This window comes from Solanum pennellii, chromosome 1 (assembly GCF_001406875.1).
Source record: "Solanum pennellii chromosome 1, SPENNV200".
Lineage (NCBI taxonomy): Eukaryota > Viridiplantae > Streptophyta > Magnoliopsida > Solanales > Solanaceae > Solanum > Solanum pennellii.
In genome coordinates this window covers 107,162,408-107,171,413 of record NC_028637.1, presented here as the reverse complement: position 1 = coordinate 107,171,413, position 9,006 = coordinate 107,162,408, and the positions used below count along the sequence as shown (strand labels likewise).

The following is a 9,006-nucleotide window of genomic DNA, read 5'->3' as shown; positions in this document are numbered from 1 at the left end:
ATCCCAAATAAGCTGAGTTAATTCAAAGTGCTTATTTGATTCATGGGAGGCCTAAATCAATTGGAGGTTTCGCTGATAATGCCTTTTCTATTTTTCAAGGAGGCGTTTACTAGTAACTATCCATACATATTTTAATTTTTTGTGAATCCAATTCCGTTTGATATTATTTCTTTTTAGTTAAAATAAACTCTGCAATTTCTCTGGAATCTGTATTTGATAACGCCTTTAGTACTGGAGGTTGTCAAAATTGAAATTATATTCAAAATGACTCGCAACAATTAGTTTCAGTTTGACTTATTTTATGTCAAGAAAACATTAGTTTGATTATTTTCTTGTATAAATCAACCTGACTGAATCTCTTGATATAAATGGAAAGGAACGAGAGCTACTTGTATTAAATTACCTTAATAGTGATATGTGGATTTTAAGTTTTTGTTTTAATGAAATTGTAATTCGATCTTTGGAATAGGTACATTTTAATTTAAAATTATTAATAATATTAACAATATAATACTACTTTATTTTCTTTTATTCTTATGAGCATTTTTAGTCAAATACAATTAGATTCAATACCTTTTTAAATGAATTAGTCAAATATAATGTTTTTTAAAAGCATTATCACATTGTAAAAATAAAGTTTTATTTTTATATTATTTTTGACATATCAAGAAAATATCTATTTCTTTTATAATTTTTACCATTAATAATTATTTTACAATAATTAATACTAAATATTAACTAATAGAATTAGTATGATAAATTATATATATGAATAATTATTTTTTACTGGAAAATATTAGCTATGTTTAATGCGTAAGATATTGGTCTTTAATTCATCAAAGTAGGCAACCATAAAAATTAAAATTAAAAAATGATTTTTTTTAAAGAAATAGCTAATGGTATTTTCAAAATCCATGGTATCCAAAAAAAAAAAAAATTAAAAGCTTAAATCTGAAATTTAATACTCCCCTGCCATCCACAAGTAAATTATTGATTCATTATGATGACGTTTCAAAATTAAAAAAAATAAAATAATCATAAATAACACTATTATTTAGCGAAAGAATTTGCTGTATTTCAAAATGTAACAGTACTTTATCGTAGAGTGTAGCAAAATATTTGTATTTGCCTACATATAATGTCTGATCCTAATTACATATATTTTTCTTGTTGATTATTTGTTTTGGCTCAAGTTGAATTGAATCGAATAATACTTATTAGTACTTAAATATTTATAGGCAGCTTATGAAAATAATACATATAATGTCTGATCCTAATTACATATATTTTTCTTATTGATTATTTATTTGGCTCTAGTTGAATTGAATCAAATCATACTTATTAGTACTTAAATATTTATACGCAGTTTATGAAAATAATACATACCTCTGTTTTCTTTTTCATCTTCTAATATTCTACCTTTTATCTGACCATTTTGACTATAATTTTTTGTACTTCTTTTATACCAACAACATCAAAATACTACCACTCGAATGTTATGCATCTTTCCCAACAAGCTGGCCTTAAATATATATGCTCATGAACACAGAAAAAAAAGAAAGAAGGCATAATTAATAATTTATGCTCTCTAATTTTAGATGTGCATCGATAGACACTTAAATTTGTATAAAATTAAATAATTAGACATAAATGTAATTTGAGTCTTACATGGTATCCTACGTGTACTGTGACACGTAGGGCTTGTGCGTTTATTTGTTCAACTTTATGCAAATTTAAGTGTCTCTTCGTGCACACTCAAAGATGAAGGACATAAATATAAAATAAGACTAAGTTAAAGGGTATATTTATATATTATGCTAATAAAAGGCATAATACATAAACTTAACCTAATTTGGCTTCAACGTACAATTATACCCTTCAACTTTTAGTGTACACAAATAGAAACTTAAACTTGTATAAACTTGAACAAGTAGACATACGTGTCCTACATGTAGGACGCCACGTAAGACACAAAATTGTCATGTAGAGTGCCATGTAAGACGAATGTGTCTATTTACTTAATTTTATAAGTTTAAGTGTCTACTTATGTACATCCAAAATTAAGGGTCATAATTGTTAGTTGACGTCAATTTAAAGGTAATGTTTATATGTCATGGAAAAAAATATATTTGTAACTATCTGAACTGGCTATGTAATTCATAAAGTTGTATTAAATTTTCAAAAATTAAAATTAATTACTTAAAATATAAAATTTGTATTGGATTAATAAAGACCTTTATAAATGCTATGAAATCAAAATTTAAGATATTTATCGTTTTTTAAATTGTATTAATTAATTAATAAACATATATTCTTAAATATAGTATAAAATTAATGATTTTATATTTTTAAAATTAGTGTATTTTAGTTAAATTAATCATAAAAAAATTAAAGTATAAGATTTTCATAAATATTATGAAATGTATATTTCATAAAAAGAATAATATCATAATATAATGTTATAAAACTATTAAAATATTTTGACTAAGATAATGTGTCTAACTACACTATAAATATCTTGTAATGAGAAATATCAAATCAATATTGCTATAACAAATTAAACATAAAATATAACAAAAGTTCTAATCTCTTAACAAAAAAATTAATACAATACTTTTTTTTTGGTACATATACAATGTTCTTATTTAATATTTATACGTAATACACATAGATATGATATTAAAGAATTAAAAAAGTAAATTTATAGTCTTATTCAATAATAATCGTACTTTAATTTAGAAATGAGTAAACTAACAAAATTATATTATTGGAGAAACAAACAAAATTACAAAATAAGATAATATACAAAAAATTATATGAAATAAAGATTGATAATGAGAAAAAACGGAAAAATGAAATACTTTTTTTAAAGAAAATACAAGAAATAAAAATTAAAAGGAACTTAAAACAATAAAATTAAAATTAAACTAAAACTAAAAAATAAAATGAAATGTAGAATTTACAAAATAATCAAATTACAATTTATCGCTTTGAGAATAGAAAGAGGGTAATTCAATCGACTCAATTTCGTTCTATTTTCCGTGTATTAATTATAAATAGACCCCACCTGCGTTATAGAAATGGAAAATTTCACCACCATACCCGACCCGACCCGCCTATATTTTACCCTATCGGCGCTGCTCTTTACGATTCCGATCAAAACTCTTCTACTCTTTCATAAGATTTCGCCACTCTTATCTTGTTATTCTTAGAAAAATTTGATAACTTGTTAGAATTCTTAATTTTAAAAAATAATAATCAAGTTTCTTTAAGTTATTACAATCGGAATTCTTGATTTAAGAACAAATCAAAGAACTTGTTTGTTACTACATTGAAATTCTTAATTCAAGAAAGTCGCTCTGTTTCAATTTTTTACTTTTAATGATTTTACTAGTTGTTGAATTGTGTTTTTTTTTTTTTAAGTTCCTCACTCTGTCACTCAAACAACTCAATTTTTTTTTTAGTATTTTCAATAAGGCCCACAGTGGCATTTTCAATAATTGCCATTATTTACCGGACGGCAAGTGTTTGTACCTTGGAATTGATGATTGCAGACAAGATGTTGGTACATGCAATCAGAATTTTTTTCTTGATGACTGGAGGAAGTGGGAGCACATGTAATTAGAGTACTGCGTTTGGTTCCTCTTCGTTTTCGACTATAGACCATGGAGTAGATCAAACTTGACAACTGTTGCACTTTTTAGGATTACTGAATTTTCTTTCAACTGATTACATAGTCTGTTTATGTAGGCATTTTTCTATGAAATGGCAAGAAAGTCATTGACTTCAATGCCATGCTATTTTTTTTATTCTAGCATTTATCTATATTGAATATTACACTAATTGTAGTGTTCTACTGCATTCTGCAGATGAGTAATTCAACTGAGTGAGAAGGTAATGATTGTTTAAAAGCTCATTGACGTGTTATTTCAACTTGGAGTCTGTTACAACAACAACTACATACCCAGTGAAATCCCACATGTACTTGGAGTCTGTAACAACAACAACTATATACCCAGTGAAATCCCGCATGTACTTGGAGTCGGTAACTTGTTGAATTATCAAGTCCTATCTGGACAAATGAGGACATTAACCTACACTGATTTCGAGCAAGAATTGGTAATTGATTTTGATAAATAGATAACATTGAATTTGAGTTTTGTGGGGATCTTTATAGTAGGAACATTGATTTTAAGTCTTTGACTTTGTTTTGCGTTTATTATAAGATGTTCGTGTACATGGCTTAGCTAGTTCTCAATCAAAATATATTAGTTACTCGCACGACCTGTTGTTTCTCTCTTCAGGCCAAGTGTGAAAATGAATCTTCTTAACATCTGAAATAGCAAATTACAAAGTCAGGGGGAGTGCACAAGTACACACGATGGGGAGTCAAAAGAAGGTAAACCGTTCCTGCCTTTTATTATGCTTCCTTCTCATTTGCCATTTTAATTATGGTTTCGTATGCTTGCTTTACAACGACAGCATCAAAATACTTCCATTCAGATGATATGCATGCTCTCCCAGCAGAGTCTAGTTCATAAACATGAACATCATGTTGTGGTGTGACAACCACGAGATGTAGCACATTTTGATCCTGTTGAACTAAAAACAAACGGCAAGAACCAGAAATAGGAGGTGAATATTGTTGAGAAAGTTTATGGATAACCCAATTAGGGGTTCCGTCTATAAAGAAGCCAAATACACCGTGTTGGCCTATGACATAAAATTCTTCACCAAAGTAGACCGGACTAGAACATGAAAGTAGGACTCACTAGCTTTAAGGAAACCTAGGTATGTTTTAGCCAAAACAAATAAATAAAGCATTTTTATACTTTAATTAGGATTCCTACTACATAGTTACTTTCTTTTTTCGCCAAAAATTAAGGCAGTTTTATTTCCTTCGCCAAAATACTTGTTTTGCTAAAAATAATTTCTTCCTATTTAAATTATGTTTTATGTTTAACTTATACGTACATATAAAATAATTCAAATTTCATTTTAACATGTTGTCACAAGTTATTCTTTTATGTTATAACACTAGTCATTTAATGACAGATTATCATAAAAATATTATTAGTTATGAAGTTCATTGTTAATTCTAGTTTTTTTTAGTGCCCATCTTACTTTCTAGGAACGATTACACGTAAATGATTAAACTTAACATTCTTAAAGCACCTGGTAGACTGACATTTCAAAGATATTCGTGTTTTTGCAATTCAAGTTTAAAGAGTTCAGCAACTCTAAGTTAATTATTATTTATTATTTTATTTTTTCAAAAAAATAATAATTAAATTGGACTTGGAGTCCTTTTATTTAGTATAACTTACATAAATCATGTAGTGTAAGATCTAAAATACATCTTATCCCTACTCTTTTCTAATTTACAAAAAATCTCTTTAAGAATCATTCATTCGGATAGATAAAATTTATTCGGATATATCACCCATGATACATTACAAACCTAGTCAATTGCTCTTAATTTGGAACCTAAACATAAAATTAATTCTAATTTCCAAAATCATGCTACAAATTGATATAAATCTGTTCAAAAACTATAACAACTTCAAAGAATTGAAAACTCAAACTTTCGTCTCATTCATTTATCAAGATTTGCAACAGATCCAAAGTATTCGACCAAAGTGGTTGATACCAGATTTTCATCTCCTCCATCGATTAAAAATCTTAATAAATTCGACTTAATGGATCAAAATGACTGATACAAGATTTTCATCTTCTCCATCTATTGAAATTTGTAACAAATCTAAAGTGTTCGACAAAGTGGTTGATACAACATTTTCATCTCCTCCATCTATTACAAATCGTATTACATCCAAAATATTTGATCAAAGTGGCTGACACAAGATGAATATATCGATTTTGTTAAGACATTCGGGAATTTGAGTAGTGAGGTGAGTTATGAAGGACACGAAACTGATGAAATTGTTGTTGGACAAACAATTTCATTTGTGAATTTTTAAGTTCATCGAAGATTCTTTCAATTTTGATTCAAGATTGTTGAAAATTTTGAGATTCAAAATTCTCCTCTTAGTTCATTGAAGATACTTTTATTTTTATTTAAAATTATCAAATTTTTTGAGAAGATATATTATGAATATCTTTGCTTCTTGTTATTATCTTTGTTAGTGATTCGAAGAAGTTGCAAGTACTGTAATCCTATATGATACATTAAAGTAAAGGTTGTCCATAAGGTTTTGCTGTTAGATCGAGACATTACTGTCTGGTAGTAATTAAGTATCAGATATATGTAATTAATTTAATTTTTTATTTGTGTTTTGAGGTGACTATTGATACATTAGTATTTATGAATCTTGTATAAATGGGTAAGTATTGTATTTCTATTAATTAGATACATTAAATAAGTAAATTTTACGCATAAAGTGTTTGCTTAGAGTTTTACATTATTGTGTGATAATTATTATGTATCATATACATGTAATATTAATTCAAAATTATTGTATCATGACCAAATGTCTGGCATGATATGTATATTGTTATGATTATGAAATACTGTAATATACTTTATAGATAACACATGACACATTTAATTTGTTATTAAAGCGTATATAATGTTTAGGAATGAGGATATATATCAGATTATGTTTATATTTTGTATCTTATATTAAGTATGAGTTAGTTGTTTGATTTGTTTGTGATTGATACATAGAAATATAATTATAAGAAATACCAGATTACAAGAAAAATATTGGATGGTATGAAACTTTGAAAAATTGAAACTAATATTATTATGAGACAATGAAAAGATTAAATAATTATACAAGAATCCTAATCAGTTTCATTGAGGAATTAGAGCATGTTTGGCATAGCTTAAAAGCTAGTCAAATTGACTTAAAAGCTGGTTTTTGACTTATTTAGCTGTTTGACAACACTCAAAATAACTTATTTTAAGTTTAAAAAAACTTATTTTAAGCTAAAAGTTAAAAGTTGAGGTAGCGGTGCTTTTTTTTAGCTTATAAGCTCTTTTAAGTTGACCAGTTTTTTTACCTTTTTGCCCTTATTTCTTTTATTTCTATTGTTATTATTATTATTATTATTATTATTATTATTAATAATATTTTTTTGTTTTATTATTATTATTATTATTATTTATTTTATTACTCTTTGTTGTTATTATTATTATCTATTATTATTATTATTGTTATCATTATTATTATATATTATTATTATTATTTTATTATTCTTTATTATTATATTATTATATATTATTTTGTTATTATTATTATTATTATTTATTATTATTAATATTTTATATATTATTATTATTATTATTTATTCTATTATTATTTTCATATTGTTATGTTATTATTATTATTATTTATTATTATTATTTATATTTAATTATTATTCTTATTACTATTATTTTATTTATTATTATTTTAATTCTATATTATTATTATTAATATATGTTATTATTAATATTTTATTATGTTAATATTATTATTATTATTTATTTTATTAACGTTTATTATTATTATTATTTATTTTATTATTATTTATTATTATTATATTTTATTATTATTATATATTATATACTATGTATTATATATTATTATTATTATTCTTTCCATATTATTTTATTATTATTATTATCATTATTATTATTATTATTAAATTATTCAACTTTTATCATGTTAAGGGTATTTTAGACATTTTGATTAAAAAAAGTGTTTACCAGCACTTATTTGCCAAACAAATCAACAACTTTTTTTTTAACTTCAGCACTTTTATCCAAACACACACAACTACTTATTTTAAAAATAAGTTTCAGCACTTTCAAAAGTACTTGTTTTAAGCCTTTCCAAATGGGTTCTTAGTTGTTAGAGTCTATAACTAAATCAAATTATGAAAAAATTATAAATATTATTATCAAATTTTTGTTTTTATTTTAAGATGGACAAAAGCTTTGTATGATACGACATTACCAAAATCAAACTTACGAGTTATTACCAGATACTGTTACATTTTTTCTAATATACGTTGTAGTGTATAAATTTAGAAGCCCACTTATTTTATTTAATTATAAACTTTGGAATACTTTTTAAAAAAGTGAAAGATCTATAAATTTCATTTTTTATTTTTCGTTTTGTCTGAAAATATCCTTAATCTACATCAGAAGAGATTGATTTTGAATTTCAAACTATTAAAATTGTGTGATTAAAAATTAGAAGAGATTTGTAAAGTGAAATAAGAAAGGAATAATGTTTGTTTTGGAGAATATTACAACTAATAGAGAATAATGAGAATTATGTAAACAAAAGGTGTGTATATATATAGGTAATTTGATGTTTTATGTATGCCATAACAGGCTCAAAAAACAATCCATACAACTCCCCTGATCGACCCAGCAAGAGAGGGCAGAGAGTGGGAGAGAGGTGAATATATATAATTGTATATTATACATATACATTTGTATATAGGGTAAGCGAGATTGAGAGAGAGAGGAGAGAGGCGAGCGAGATAGGGAGAGGGAGGAGAGAGGCAAACGAGATTGGGAGAGAGGTGAATTGTATATGTATATAAGTTAAATAATTGTATATTATATATATGTATTTGTATATTCTGGCGAATTATACGTATACAAATGTGACTAATCATACAAACTCAAAGTCAGTCCACGTAATTCATGTATAAGGTAAGCCGCGAGTGATAATTATAGCAAATTATAGCTATAATGAGTAATTAACTAGTATAAGTTTGCTTTGTTGTGTAATTTTCCATTACAATAATAAGTATAATTTTTTAGGCAAGTGTAGACTAATATTACAAAGCTATCTAACTAATTAAGAAGCAGATATCACACTATTCTTAAAATTGGTTTTTAACTTTGCATTATAATTTTGATACATGATAGTAACAAAAAAAAAAGGAATTTTAATTATTGGTTAAATTTAGGCGGGTTAAATAGAGGACATACTTCTGTAATATCTCATACTTGAATCGGAAGATAATTAGAACATTACATTTGAG

The 9,006-nt window shown here is 25.4% G+C and overlaps 1 non-coding gene across 1 annotated transcript; it reads left to right on the top strand.

Annotated features, from left to right (window-relative positions):
- LOC114075803 lies at positions 1-130 on the top strand. Its single transcript, XR_003576191.1, has one exon. It is a non-coding gene; the product is annotated as a small nucleolar RNA snoR83 (small nucleolar RNA).
- Positions 131-9,006: the final 8,876 nt, after the last annotated feature.